At 33.1% G+C, this 12455-nt stretch overlaps 1 long non-coding RNA gene across 9 annotated transcripts in view; it reads left to right on the top strand.

The window, feature by feature from the left end:
- The window catches only part of LOC127801351 (uncharacterized), a 29834-nt gene that overhangs the window by 14445 nt on the left and 2934 nt on the right, over nt 1–12455 (top strand). For 3 of the 9 annotated variants that reach the window (XR_008023012.1, XR_008023018.1, XR_008023020.1), the window contains one exon: nt 4355–4450. This is a non-coding gene — a long non-coding RNA (uncharacterized LOC127801351). Of the gene's footprint in view, nt 1–412; nt 507–2997; nt 3195–3825; nt 3880–4354; nt 4451–12455 lie in introns of all 9 variants that reach the window. The other 6 variants (XR_008023016.1, XR_008023014.1, XR_008023013.1 and 3 more) reach the window with 6 other exon arrangements.

Consider the following 12455-nt stretch of genomic DNA (forward strand, 5'->3'; position numbering starts at 1 on the left):
GATGTTTCTTTGCCTTATGATTTCTTGAAATTGTAATTAAATAAAGACAATTGTCAGAGTCAGATTGATTATGATGAAACTTAGTCTTTTATTATAAAACAAGTAGAACAAGTTTTTTAAACTGTATAATAAATTCTCAAGTTTCAGTAAAGTTATGTTTTACTCAAAAATTCTTAGGGGATTTTGGATAATAAGTTCAAATTCATGTTGCAAAGATAGTAGTTCATGTTAACAACCCAAACTTGTCTTGTGACAGATTTTTTTGAGAGGTTTATGCATTTTGTATTTGCCAAAGCATGAAAGGTGAAGGAAGCGAATTATTTGGTAAATAGGCATGGATTGAGTGGACGGATGGTGGTAACACTCTCTTTCTCTCTCATCCATTATAGTGTTATTGGTCTCATGCTTTCAGGAAATGCATGTTGCATAAATTGCTCGGAAAAGATCTTTGACAGGGGAAGTTAAAGTAGTCGACAGAAACTACACACTTTGCCCTCTAAATTTTGGTAAAGCTCTAGCAAAAAGACTTTGCTTTTACCATCCAAAATCCTTTAGTGACATTTCGATAAAGCATAACCTTACTAAAACTTGAGAATTTATTTTCTACACTTTGTAAAACTTGTTTTACACGCTTCAAAATAGAAGATTTGGTTACACCACTATCATTTGACTCTTCATTCATGATGTTTATTTGCCTTATGATTTATTGAAATTGTAGGTAAATGAAGACAAATGTCAAAGAGTCAAATTGATTATGATGAAACTTAGTCTTTTGTTATAAAACAAGTAGAACAAGTTTTTTAAAGTGTATAATAAATTCTCAAGTTTCAGTAAGGTTATGTTTTACTCAAAAATCCTTAGGGGATTTTGGATAATAAGTTCAAATTCATGTTGCAAATATAGTAGTTCTTGTTAACAACTCGAAATTGTCTTGCGACAGATTTTTTTGAGAGGTTTATGCATTTTGTATTTGCCAAAGCATGAATGGGGAGAAGGAAGCAAATTATTTGGTAAATAGGAATGGATTGAGTGGACGGATGGTGGTAACACTCTCTCTCTCTTATCCACTAAGGTGTCAATGCCTCATGCTTTTGCGAAATGCATGTTGCATAAATTGCTCGGAAAAGATCTCACAGGGGAAGTTATGGTAGTCGACGGAAACTACACACTTTGCCCTCTAAATTTTGGTAAAGCTCTAGCAAAAAGACTTTGCTTTTACCATCCAAATCCCTTGGTGACATATGGATAAAGCATAACCTTACTAAAACTTGGGAATTTATTTTTTATACTTTGTAAAACTTGTTCTGCTCGCTTCAAAATAGAAGATTTGGTTTCATCACTATCATTTGACTCTTCAATCATGATGTTTCTTTGCCTTATGATTTATTGAAATTGTAGGTAAGTGAAGACAAATGTCAAAGTCAAATTGATTATGATGAAACTTAGTCTTTTATTATAAAACAAGTAGAACAAGTTTTTTAAACTGTATAATAAATTCTCAAGTTTAAGTAAGGTTATGTTTTACTCAAAAATCCTTCGGGGATTTTGGATAATAAGTTCAAATTCATGTTGCAAAGATAGTAGTTCATGTTAACAACCCAAACTTGTTTTGCGACAGATTTTTTTGAGAGGTTTATGCATTTTGTATTTGCCAAAGCATGAATGGGGAGAAGGAAGCAAATTATTTGGTAAATAGGAATGGATTGAGTGGACGGATGGTGGTAACGCACTTTCTCTCTCATCCACTAAAGGGTTATTGGCCTCATGCTTTCAGGAAATGCATGTTGCATAAATTACTCAGAAAAGATCTTTAACAGGGGAACTTAAGGTAGTCGATAGAAACTACACACTTTGCCCTCTAAATTTTGGTAAAGCTCTAGCAAAAAGACTTTGCTTTTACCATCCAAATCCCTTAGTGACATATGGATAAAGCATAACCTTACTAAAACTTGGGAATTTATTTTCTATAATTTGTAAAACTTGTTCTGCTCGCTTCAAAATAGAAGATTTGGTTTCATCACTATCATTTGACTCTTCAATCATGATGTTTCTTTGCCTTATGATTTATTGAAATTGTAGGTTAATGAAGACAAATGTTAAGAGTCAAATTGATTATGATGAAACTTAGTCTTTTATTATAAAACAAGTAGAACAAGTTTTTTAACCTGTATAATAAATTCTCAAGTTTCAGTAAGGTTATGTTTTACTCAAAAATCTTTAGGGGATTTTGGATAATAAGTTCAAATTCATGTTGCAAAGATAGTAGTTCATGTTAACAACCCAAACTTGTCTTGCGACAGATTTTTTTGAGAGGTTTATGCATTTTGTATTTGCCAAAGCATGAATGGTGAAGGAAGCGAATTATTTAGTAAATAGGCATGGATTGAGTGGACGGATGGTGGTAACACTCTCTTTCTCTCTCATCCATTAAAGTGTTATTGGTTTCATGCTTTCAGGAAATGCATGTTGCATAAATTACTCGGAAAAGATCTTTGACAGGGGAAGTTAACATAGTCGACAGAAACTACACACTTTACCCTCTAAGTTTTGGTAAAGCTCTAGCAAAAAGACTTTGCTTTTACCATCCAAAATCCTTTAGTGACATTTGGATAAAGCATAATCTTACTAAAACCTGGGAATTTGTTTTCTATACTTTGTAAAACTTGTTTTACACGCTTCAAAATAGAAGATTTGGTTACACCACTATCATTTGACTCTTCATTCATGATGTTTCTTTGCCTTATGATTTATTGAAATTGTAGGTAAATGAAGACAATTGTCAAAGAGTCAAATTGATTATGATGAAACTTAGTCTTTTGTTATACAACAAGTAGAACAAGTTTTTTAAACTGTATAATAAATTCTCAAGTTTCAGTAAGGTTATGTTTTACTTAAAAATCCTTAGGCGATTTTGGATAATAAGTTCAAATTCATGTTGCAAAGATAGTAGTTCATGCTAACAACTTGAAATTGTCTTGCGACATATTTTTTTGAGAGGTTTATGCATTTTGTATTTGCCAAAGCATGAATGGGGAGAAGGAAGCAAATTATTTGGTAAATAGGAATGGATTGAGTGGACGGATTGTGGTAACAGTCTCTCTCTCTTCTCCACTATAGTGATATTGGCCTCATGCTTTCAGGAAATGCATGTTGCATAAATTGCTCAAAAAAGATCTTTGACAGGGGAACTTAAGGTAGTCGACAGAAACTACACACTTTGCCCTCTAAATTTTTGTAAAGCTCTAGCAAAAAGACTTTGTTTTTACCATCCAAATCCCTTAGTGACATATGGATAAAGCATAATCTTACTAAAACTTGGGAATTTATTTTCTATACTTTGTAAAACTTGTTCTGCTCGCTTCAAAATAGAAGATTTGATTTCATCACTATCGTTTGACTCTTCAATCATGATGTTTCTTTGCCTTATGATTTATTGAAATTGTAGGTTAATGAAGACAAATGTCAAAGAGTTAGATTGATTATGATGAAACTTAGTCTTTTGTTATAAAACAAGTAGAACAAGTTTTTTATAGTGTATAAAATAAATTCTCAAGTTTCAGTAACGTTATGTTTTACTCAAAAATCCTTAGGGGATTTTGGATAATAAGTTCAAATTCATGTTGCAAAGATAGTAGTTCATGTTAACAACCCAAACTTGTCTTGCGACAGATTTTTTTGAGAGGTTTATGCATTTTGTATTTGCCAAAGCATGAATGGGGAGAAGGAAGCAAATTATGTGGTAAATAGGCATGGATTGAGTGGACGGATGGTCGTAACACTCTCTCTCTCTCATCCACTAACGGGTTATTGGCCTCATGCTTTCAGGAAATGCATGTTGCATAAATTGCTCAAAAAAGATCTTTGACAGGGGAAGTTAAGGTAGTTGACACAAACTACATACTTTGCCCTCTAAATTTTGGTAAAACTCTAGCAAAAAGACTTTGCTTTTACTATCAAAAATCCCTTAGTGACATTTGGATAAAGCATAACCTTACTAAAACTTGTGAATTTATTTTTTACACTTTGTAAAACTTGTTCTGGTCGCTTCAAAATAGAAGATTTGGTTTCATCACTATCATTTGACTCTTCAATCATAATGTTTCTTTGCTTTATGATTTATTGAAATTGTAGGTAAAAGGAGACAAATGTCTCAGAGTCAGATTGATTATGATGAAACTTAGTCTTTTGTTATAAAACAAATAGAACAAGTTTTTAAAGTGTATAAAATAAATTCTTAAGTTTCAGTAAGGTTATGTTTTACTTAAAAATCCTTAGGGGATTTTGGATAATAAGTTCAAATTCATGTTGCAAAGATAGTAGTTCATGTTAACAACCCGAACTTGTCTTGTGACAGATTTTTTTGAGAGGTTTATGCATTTTGTATTTGCCAAAGCATGAATGGGGAGAAGGAAGCAAATTATTTGTTAACGGATTGAGTGGACGAATGATGGTAACACTCTCTCTCTCTCTCATCCACTAAAGTGTTATTGGCCTCATGCTTTCAGGAAATGCATGTTGCATAAATTGCTCAGAAAAGATCTCTCACAGAAACTACACATTTTTCCCTCTAAATTTTGGTAAAGCTCTAGCACAAAGACTTTGCTTTTACTATCCAGAATCCCTTTGTGACATTTGGATAAACCATAATCTTACTAAAACTTGGGAATTTATTTTCTACACTTTGTAAAACTTGTTCTGCTTGCTTCAAAATAGAAGATTTGATTTCATTACTATCATTTGACTCTTCAATCATGATGTTTCTTTGCCTTATGATTTATTGAAATTGTAGGTAAATGAATACAAATGTCAAAAAGTCAAATTGATTATGATGAAACTTAGTCTTTTGTTATAAAACAAGTAGAACAAGTTCTTAAAGTGTATAAAATAAATTCTCAAATTTTAGTAAGGTTATGTTTTACTCAAATGATCTTAGGGGATTTTGGATAATAAGTTTAAATTCATGTTGCGAAGATAGTAGTTCTTGTTAACAACCCGAACTTGTCTTGCGACAGATGTTTTTGAGAGGTTTATGCATTTTGTATTTGCCAAAGCATGAATGGGGAGAAGGAAGCAAATTATTTGGTCAATAGGCATGGATTGAGTGGACGTATGGTGGTAACACCTTCTCTCTTTCATCCACCAAAGTGATATTGGCCTCATGCTTTTGGAAAATGCATGTTGCAGAAATTGCTCGAATAAAATCTATCACCTGGGAAGTTATGGTAGTCAATACAAACTACATGCTTTGCCCTATAAATTTTTGTAATGTTCTAGCAAGAAGAATTTTCTTTTACCATCCAAAATTCCTTGGTAATATTTGAGTGAAGCATAACTTTACTAAAACTTAGAAATTTATTTTCTGCACTTTGTAAAACTTGTTCTGCTTGTTTCAAAATAAAAGATTTGGTTTCATCACTATCATTTGACTCTTCAATCATGATGTTTCTTTGCCTTATGATTTTTTAAAATTGTCGGTAAATGAAGACAAATGTCAAAGAGTCAAATTGATTATGATGAAACTTAGTCTTTTTTTATAAAACAAGTAGAACAAGTTTTTTAATGTGTATAAAATAAATTCTCAAGTTTCAATTAGGTTATGTTTTACTCAAATGTCTTATTTGGTAAATAGGCATGGATTGAGTGGACGGATGGTGGTAACACTCTCTCTCTCTCTCATCCACTAAAATGTTATTGGCCTCATGCTTTCGGGAAATGCATGTTGCATAAATTGCTCGGAAAAGATCTCTCACAGGGGAAGTTATGGTGGTCAACACAAACTACTCACTTTGCCCTCTAAATTTTGGTAAAGCTCTAGCAAAAAGACTTTGCTTTAACCATCCAAAATCCCTTAGTGACATTGGGTAAAGCATAACTTTATTAAAACTTGGGAATTTATTTTCTACACTTTGTAAAACTTGTTTTGCTCGCTTCAAAATAGAAGATTTGGTTTCATCACTATCATTTGACTCTTCAATCTTGATGTTTCTTTGCCTTATGATTTATTAAAATTGTAGGTAAATGGAGACAAATGTCAAAGAGTCAAATTGATTATTATGAAACTTAGTCTTTTGTTATAAAATAAGTAGAACAAATTTTTTAAAGTGTATAAAATAAATTCTGAAGTTTCAGTAAGGTTATGTTTTACTCAAAAATCCTTAGGGGATTTTGGATAATAAATTTTCAAATTCATGTTACAATGATAGTAGTTCATGTTAACAACCCAAACTTGTCTTGCGACAGATTTTTTTGAGAGGTTTATGCATTTTGTATTTGCCAAAGCATGAATGGGGAGAAGGAAGCAAATTATGTGGTAAATAGGCATGGGTTGAGTGGACGGATGGTGGTAACACACTCTCTCTCTCTCATCCACTAAAGGGTTATTGGCCTCATGCTTTCAGGAAATGCATGTTGCATAAATTGCTCGGAAAAGATCTTTGACTGGGGAAGTTAAGGTAGTTGACACAAACTACATACTTTGCCCTCTAAATTTTGGTAAAGCTCTAGCAAAAAGACTTTGCTTTTACTATCAAAAATCCCTTAGTGACATTTGGATAAAGCATAACCTTACTAAAATTTGGGAATTTATTTTCTATATTTTGTAAAACTTGTTCTGCTCGCTTCAAAATAGAATATTTGGTTTCATCACTATCATTTGACTCTTCTATCATGATGTTTCTTTGCCTTATGATTTATTGAAATTTTAGGTAAATGAAGACAAAAGTCAAAGAGTCAAATTGATTATGATGAAACTTAGTCTTTTGTTATAAAACAAGTAGAACAAGTTTTTTAAAGTGTATAAAATAAATTCTCAAGTTTCTATAAGGTTATGTTTTACTCAAATGTCCTTAGGGGATTTTGGATAATAAGTTCAAATTCATGTTGCAAAGATAGTTGTTCATGTTAACAACCCGAACTTGTCTTGCGACAGATTTTTTTGAGAGGTTTATGCATTTTGTATTTGCCAAAGCATGAATGGGGAGAAGGAAGCAAATTATTTGGTAACGGATTGAGTGGACTGATGGTGGTAACACTTTCTCTCCCTCTCATCCACTAAAGTGTTATTGGCCTCATGCTTTTTGGAAATGCATGTTGCATAAATTGCTCGAAAAGGATCTCTCATAGGGGAATTTAAGGTAGTCGACAGAAACTACACACTTTTCCCTCTAAATTTTGGTAAAGTTCTAGCAAAAAGACTTTGCTTTTACCATCCAAAATCTCTTGGTGACATTTGGATAAAGCATAACCTTACTAAAACTTGGGAATTTATTTTCTACACTTTGTAAAACTTGTTCTGCTCGCTTCAAAATAGAAGATTTGGTTTCATCACTATCATTTGACTCTTCAATCATGATGTTTCTTTGCCTTATGATTTATTGAAATTGTAGGTAAATGAATACAAATGTCAAAGAGTCAAATTTATTTTGATTAAACTTAGTCTTTTGTTATAAAACAAGTAGAACAAGTCTTTTAAAGTGTATAAAATAAATTCTCAAGTTTCAGTAAGGTTATGTTTTACTCAAATGTTCTTAGGTGATTTAGGATAATACGTTCAAATTCATGTTGCAAAGATAGTAGTTCATGTTAACAACTCGAACTTGTCTTGCGACAGATGTTTTTTAGAGGTTTATGCATTTTGTATTTGCCAAAGCATGAATGGGGAGAAGGAAGCAAATTATTTGGTAAATAGGCATGGATTGAGTGGATGTATGGTGGTAACACTCTCTCTCTTTCATCCACCAAAGTGATATTGGCCTCATGCTTTTCGGAAATGCATGTTGCAGAAATTGCTCGATTAAAATCTATCACCTGGGAAGTTAAGGTAGTCAATACAAACTACATGCTTTGCCCTATAAATTTTTGTAATGTTCTAGCAAGAAGAATTTTCTTTTACCGTCCAAAATCCCTTGGTGATATTTGAGTGAAGCATAACTTTACTGAAAGTTGGAAATTTATTTTCTACACTTTGTAAAACTTGTTCTGCTTGTTTCAAAATAGAAGATTTGGTTTCATCACTATCATTTGACTCTTCAATCATGATGTTTCTTTGCCTTATGATTTATTAAAATTATCGGTAAATGAAGACAAATGTCAAAGAGTCAAATTGATTATGATGAAACTTAGTCTTTTTTTATAAAACAAGTAGAACAAGTTTTTTAAAGTGTATAAAATAAATTCTCAAGTTTCAATTAGGTTATGTTTTACTCAAATGTCTTATTTGGTAAATAGGCATGGATTGAGTGGACGAATGGTGGTAACACTCTCTCTCTCTCATCCACTAAAGTGTTATTGGCCTCATTGGGAAATGCATGTTCCATAAATTGCTCGGAAAAGATCTCTCACAGGGGAAGTTATGGTGGTCGACACAAACTACACGCTTTACCCTCTAAATTTTGGTAAAGCTCTAGCAAAAAGACTTTGCTTTAACCATCCAAAATCCCTTAGTGACATTTGGGTAAAGCATAACCTTACTAAAACTTGAGAATTTATTTTCTACACTTTGTAAAACTTGTTTCAAAATAGAAGATTTGGTTTCATCACTATCATTTGACTCTTCAATCATGATGTTTCTTTGCCTTATGATTTATTGAAATTGTAGGTAAATGAAGACAAATGTCATGAGTCAAATTATTATGATGAAACTTAGTCTTTTGTTATAAAACAAGTAGAACAGGTTTTTAAAGTGTATAAAATAAATTCTCAAGTTTCAGTAAGGTTATATTTTACTCAAATGTTCTTAGAGGATTTTGGATGACAAGTTCATGTTAACAACCCAAACTTGTCTTGCGGCAGATTTTTTTGAGAGGTTTATGCATATTGTATTTGCCAAAGCATGAATGAGGAGAAGGAAGCAAATTATTTGGTAAATAGGCATGGATTGAGTGGACGGATGGTGGTAACACTCTCTCTTTTTCATCCACCAAAGTGGTATTGGCCTCATGCTTTTTGGAAATGCATGTTGCAGAATTTACTCGAGAAAAATCTACCACATGGGAAGTTAAGGTAGTCAATACAAACTACACGCTTTGCCCTATAAATTTTTGTAATGTTTTAGCAAGAAGAATTTTCTTTTACCGTCCAAAATCCCTTAGTGGTATTTGAGTAAAACATAACTTTACTGAAACTTGAAAATTTATTTTCTGTACTTTGTAAAACTTGTTCTGCTCGCTTCAAAATAGAAGACTTTGTTTCATCACTATTATTTGACTATTCGATCATGATGTTTCTTTGCCTTACGATTTATTGAAATTGTAGGTAAAGGAAGACAAAGCTTGAAGAGTCAAATTGATTATGATGAAACGTTGTCTTTGGTTATAAAACAAGTAGAACAAGTTTGTTAAAGTGTATAATATAAATTCTCAAGTCTCAGTGAGGTTATGTTTTACTCAAATGTCCGTAGGGGAGTTTTGATAAGTTCAAATTCATGTTGCTAGAGCTTTACACAATTTTAATGCAAAGATAGTAGTCTATGTTAACAACCTGAACTTCTCTTGCGATAGATTTTTCTGAGAGGTTTATGCATTTTGTATTTCCGAAAGCATGAATGGCAAGAAGTGTACTTATTTGGTAGATAGACATGTATTGAGTGGACGGATGGTGGTAACACACTTTCTCTTTCATCCACCAAAGTGATATTGGCCTAATGCTTTCGGGAAATGCATGTTGCAGAAATCACCAGAAAAGATCTATCACTGGGGAGGTTAAGGTAGTTGACACAAACTACATGCTTTGCCCTCTAAAGCTCTAACAAAAAGACTTTACTTTTACCATCCAAAATCCCTTAGTGACATTTGAGTGATGCATAACTTTATTGAAATTTGGGAATCTATTTTCTACACATTGTAAAACTTGTTTTGCTCGCTTCATAATAAAAGGCTTAGTTTTATCAACATCATTTGACTCTTCAATCGTCGTGTTTCTTTGCCTTATGATTTATTGAAATTATAGGTTAAGGAAGACAAATGTCAAAGAATCAAATTGATTATGAGGGATCTTAATCTTTTGTTATAAAACAATCATAACAAGTTTTTTAAAGTGTATAAAACAAATTTTAAAGCTTCAGTAAGGTTTTATTTTTACTCAAATGTCCCTAGGGGATTTTTGATAATAAGTTCAAATTCATGTTGCTAGAGCTATACATAATTTTAATGGAAAGATAGTAGTGCATGTTAACAACTTGAACTTCTTTTGCTGCTGATTTTCCTGAGAGGTTTATGCATTTTGTATTTCCCAAAGCATGAATGGGGAGAAGTGTACAAAGCAAAATATTTGGTAAATAGGCATGGATTGAGTGGACGGATGGTGGCAACACTCCCACTCTTTTCTCCACTAATGTGATAGAGGCCTCATGTTTTTGAGAAATGCATGTTGTAGAAATCTCTAGGAAAGATCTATCACATGGAAAGTTTAGGTAGTCAATGCAAACTATACTTTTTGCCCTCTAAATTTTTTAAATGCTCTAACAAAATGAATTTGCTTTTACCATCCAAAATCCTTTAGTGACACTTGAGTGAAGCATACCAAAACTTGGAAATTTATTTTCTACACTCCGTAAAACTTATTACGCTCGCTTCATAATAGAAGACTTAGTTTCATCACTATCACTTTACTCTTCAATCGTGGTGTTTCTTTGCATTATGATTTACTTGAAATTGTAGGGAAAGGAAAACAAATGTCAAAGAGTCAAATTGATTGTTACAAAACTTAGTGTTTTGTTATAAAACAAGTGAAACAAGTTTTTTAAAATATATAAAAGAAATTCTTGAGTTTCAGTAATGTTATGTTTTACTCAAATGTTCCTAGGGGATTTTGGATGATAAGTTCAAATTCTTGCTGGTAGAGCTTTACACAATTTCATGTTAACAACCCGAACTTATCTTAAGACAAATTTTTCTGAGAGATTTACGCATTTTGTATTTCCCATGGGGAGAAGTGTACAAAACAAATTATTTGGTAAATAGGCATGGATTGAGTGGATGGGGAATGGTAACACTCTCTCTTTCATCCACCAAAGTGATATTGGCCTCATGCTTTCAGGAAATGAACATTGCAAAAATCGCTCTGAAAGATCTATCACAGTGGAAGTTAAGGTAGTTGACACAAACTACACGTTTTGCACTCTAAATTTTGGTAAAGCTCTAGCAAAAAGACTTTGCTTTTACCATTCAAAATCTCTTAGTGACATTTGAGTGAAGCATAACTTTACTGAAATTTGGGAATTTATTTTCTACACTATGGAAAACTTGTTATGCTCGCTTCATGATAGAAAACTTAGTTTCATCACTACCATTTGACTATTCAATCATGGTTTTTATTTGCCTTATGATTAACTTGAAATTGTAGGTAAAGGAAGACAAAGGTCGAAGAGTCAAATTAATTATGATGAAACTTAGTCTTTTGTTATAAAACAAATAGAACAAGCTTTTTAAAGTGTATAAAATAAATTCTTAAGTTTTTGTAAGATTATGTTTTACTCAAATGTCTTTAGGAGATTTTGGATGATAAGATCAAATTGATGTTGCTAGAGCTTTACACAATTTTAATGCAATGATAGTAGTTCATGTTAACAACCTAAACTTCTCTTGAGGCAGATTTTTTCAAGAGATTTATGCATTTTGTTTTTGCTAAAGCATGAATGAGGTAAGTGTACAAAAATATTAATTTAGTAAATAGGCATGGGTTGAGTGGAGGGATGGTGGTAACACCTTCTCTCTTTCATCCACCAAACTGATATTGGCCTCATGCTTTGGAGAAATGCATGTTGCTGAAATTGCTTGGAAAAGATCTATCACTGGGGAAGTTAAGGTTGTTGACACAAACTACACGCTTAGCCATGTAAATTTTGGTAAAACTCTAGCAAAAAGACTTTGCCTTTACCATCCAAAATCCCTTAATGACATTTGAGTGAGGCATAATTGTTGAGTTGTATGTAGAGATGATTGTTATGTGTGTATATTATACCTAGAGTTAGCTTTATGTCATAGCTTATGTCATGACCCATGGCCCATTTAGGATTTGTATATAAGAGTGTACATTCTATTAGTTAATACACAGAAAATTTCTCTCTCTAAAACTTTATACGGTATCAGAGCCACAAACTCTAACCCAACTCTAAACCCTGCTGCCAACGATTGCCATCGTCACGAGCGACTCTACTTCTGGCTAGCCTAGATCCTTTTCTTGCCTCGCTCAACCATCGTCACTGTTCGTCGCCACTTACTGCCTCGCGTTCAACTGCCACCGTTGCTGTCTGCCACCATTGCCGCTGCTTCCTACCTCGCTGTCGTCGGCCTCAAATTGGCCCACCCCCGGAGCCCAGTTATCGTCGCCACGCACCGCCCATCAAAACTATGCGCTTTGACGTTTTTGCTCTGATCTCTCTCTCCGGTGCTCCAATCGCGACCTCGTCACCATCGTTGGACTCGTCTCCCTCAGTCCGATCCTAGTGGTTTCATCGC

This window comes from Diospyros lotus, chromosome 5, assembly GCF_014633365.1.
Source record: "Diospyros lotus cultivar Yz01 chromosome 5, ASM1463336v1, whole genome shotgun sequence".
Lineage (NCBI taxonomy): Eukaryota > Viridiplantae > Streptophyta > Magnoliopsida > Ericales > Ebenaceae > Diospyros > Diospyros lotus.